Source organism: Lepidothrix coronata, unplaced genomic scaffold (genome assembly GCF_001604755.1).
Source record: "Lepidothrix coronata isolate B3197 unplaced genomic scaffold, Lepidothrix_coronata-1.0 Scaffold25, whole genome shotgun sequence".
NCBI lineage: Eukaryota > Metazoa > Chordata > Aves > Passeriformes > Pipridae > Lepidothrix > Lepidothrix coronata.
Genome location: NW_016690205.1, coordinates 1729882 through 1733445, shown reverse-complemented (window position 1 = coordinate 1733445; position 3564 = coordinate 1729882).

Here is a 3564-nt window from a genome sequence, read left to right as displayed (position 1 = left end):
TAAACTTATTTCCTTTCATAATAAGAAAATTTAAACCCCGAGCCCTTGTTGTTCCACAGCTGTGCTGGGCTTTGTTCTGGGATACATGAGTGCTCTAATTCCTGAAAGGTGGAATTCTGAGGCTCAGAGCTCCCAGCTGGCCAGCAGCTGCAGCTGAAGGAGGTGCTGACTTCAGCACAGAGCTCTGTGTGCTGTGCTGTGAGCTGAGGCAGCACAATGCTGATCACACTGTGGGATAGAGAAGTGATTTGATCTCACCCATGCCCAGGTTAGGTATGAAATACATCTTTATTGTGCTTAGAGCAGAACAGGACTAACTTCTCAAATATCTCTAATGAGATTTATTCTGGCACAACTTCTTAAAAAAACCCCACGTTGACTGGAGAATTGATGCCACTCACATCCTTGTACAGAACATGCTTTACTTTTACAGCAGCAGCACTGCAGTGTGTTCAAAGGGTTTCAATAATAGCACTGAAGCATTAAGAATGGTCTCTCCACACCTTATTCCTGTACACTTTGAGCTGGTGTTCAGGGGCCTTGCTGCCCCAGATGGGACTTGCAGAACTGGTTTAACAAGGGTGGTTTAAGTAGTGAAGTGTTAAACCAGCACAGAGCTGGGATTTGTATTGGATAAGTAGGGCTGCCTGTATGGGGACAGCCTGCAGGAGGCCATGATGGAGCCAATTCTAGATTTTGCTGCAATTAATCCTTTTCTCAACCAAAAAAAAGCCAAATTTCCATGAAGCTCAGACCATCTTTACTTGGGGTTTTTGCATGGCTGAGATCATGTGAACAGGAAGCCCCTTTTTTGCTGCTTTTTTCCTATTCTAATTATGATGGTTTTGCTGTACAGCCAATCTGGATATTTTGTCTCTGCACAATGAGTATTATGGAACATAGTATTTGTGTATCCTAAACTCAAGCCCTTTCAAAACATTTACTTAAAGCTTCTTTCTTTTTTTTTTTTTTTTAATCACTAAATGAATATTCATGGTTTCATCTGCCTCGTACTGAGAAGTGAAGCAACTGAACAAATACAGGAAGGAAATGAAGTTTCTCTTCAAAAGGCAGCAGGGCTGGAATGCAGAGTTGCAAGACTGGGTTAGAGGATGGTTTTGTGCATGTTGCCATCTCCAGTATGTGAGTATACTTATATGTGAGCAGTGGATAGTTCATAAGCTGGAAGGACATTTTGCTGGAGAGGGACTGTGACAGGACAGGGAGGAATGGCTTTAAACTCACAGAGGGCAGGTTTAGGTTGGATATTAGGAAGGAATTCTCCCCTGTGAGGGTGGTGAGGCCCTGGCACAGGTTGCCCAGAGAAGCTGTGGCTGCCCCATCCCTGGAAGTGTCCAAGGCCAGGTCAGACGGGGCTTGGAGTGACCTGGGACAGTGGAAGGTGTCCCTGCCCATGGCAGGGGGTGGGACTGGGTGATCTTTGAAGTCCCTTCCAACCCTTCAGTGATTCAATGAGATGATACGTTTGGATCACCGAGCAATGACCCAATACAGCAGCTCAGGAATTCTTTCCCAAGATATGCCCTGGACTGTTGGCTAAGCCATATTTTTTTGAATACAAGAGTGACTTTAGCCCTATTAGTTGCTTTGCCCTACAGGACTGTGTTAAAAGTCCCCCTGTATTTGTAGGGATCAGTGTCTGTCCCACCTAAATAACAGCAAAGCATTTGCAAATTCCTCTCCCTGTACCAGAACCTTTACAAGTACCAAGGCTGAGGCATTTTCTAAGGAGTCCCCTCATAAATGTGTCTGGGACTGGTTTTTTCTTCCCAAGACCAGAGCTGGAGCAGCAGGAAAGGATAAAGAACTGATGTCTGTGTCCCTGCCAGGGGATCCCAATGTCTATGGTGGCTGAAGGGAGGAAAGAGGGGCCAGAGCCAGGCTGGGACAAACACCCACAGGAGGGTCCCCCTGAACTCTGGACACACTTGGACACACGGGTGGCTGAGAACAAGAAGAGGTTGCTCAGAGGGGAGTCAAATCTCCATCTGTGGAGGCTGAGGGTAGGGAGAGGTGGGGGTTGGTCTCTTCTCCCAAGGAACAGGAAATAGAACAAGGAAATGGGCCCAAGTTGCACCACGTGGGGTTTAGATTGGATATAAGGAAAAATTTCTTCACCAAGAGGGCTGTCAAACACTGGGCAGCTGCTCAGAGTCCCCATCCCTGGAGGGAGTTCAAAGCCCTGTGGATTTGGCACTTGGGCAGTGCTGGGGAACAGTTGGACTCATCTTGGGGGTCTTTTCTAACTGATCCTGTGCTACCCCAAACCCACCTGGACATAGTCATGGGCAACCATCTCCAGGTGGTCCTGCTTGAGCAGAGGGATGAGGACCCCCAGCACTCCCAGCTGCAACCATTCTGTGGCTCCTAACCCAGAGGAAGCCCAGAGAACCCACCCACCTTTGAAACAAACCCCCACAGCCCTGGAGCACCACACCCCTTAACATCACATACCAAAACCATCCCTTGATTCCACTTTTTTTTATTAAAATATCTCATGTATATTGCTCACATTAAAATACAGCAGTAGTTGAAGTTTAAATATTGCCACAAGTATAGACACTCAAAAAAAAAAAACCCAAACCCACATCACTTTTTAATAAAATAAATAAATCAAATTTGTTTATCAAAGTTTCAGACTGTCAGGGTTAGATGATCAAGTCGTTTCAGACACACTACAAGTCCTAAGACACAGAACTACCCCACCCCCAGGACACGAGGCTGTGGGGACACCACGTGCAGATTATCTACAGCACAGGGATGAGACACAGAGGCACTGGGGCTGCCAGGGTGGTTACAGTCACAAACCACAGCACAGGAAGGTCCTGCCTTACAGCAGCTCTTGGAGCATGTCCTAGACTAGCATGGCATGGCAAGGCATTTCTGGGAAAGAGCATTTCGATGGATTTTGACACACGTAGAGAAGGGGAGGTTTTATCCCAGCAGTGAGTTGATGCTTAGCTTTATCCTGCAAAGCTGGAGTAGGGAATGAATTTGGTCTTGATTAGATGCTCACAACTATGCTCTGATGCAACACTGATCTCAGGAAGCAGTACCCTGGCCTTCTGCTTTAGCTGTTGTCTGGACTTGGCAGTTAGAATAGCTTCAAAAGAGTCATAGCACAGAGGGACACAAGGCCTGACGGGCGGGGATCTTGTCTTGCTTTACACAGACACAGAAAATTAGAGCAAACTGGCAGAGTTTGGAATTCAGAAAAAAAGGAAATAAGAATTGCTTTAACATGGGCAAAACAGCTCAAGGGCATTTGTTTCATTTCCCCTCACCTCAAGGGAGGAAAAAAAAAACAATCTACAGAAGAAATCTGCACTGCAGGATCACGGATAGTTCAGATTGGGTTCCAGGATGAAAGTGTTCCAGGATGTGTGAAAAGCAAAGGATAGCAAAGAAATCTCACTTTCTCATTAAAGTATTTAAATTCAACAAAAACTCATCGGTTCCCATTGTAGAGGCACAATTCAGAGAAAGCTGCATCTAAAACCTCAGTGAAAACAAGTAAAAACTCTAGTCCAAAAATAAATAAAA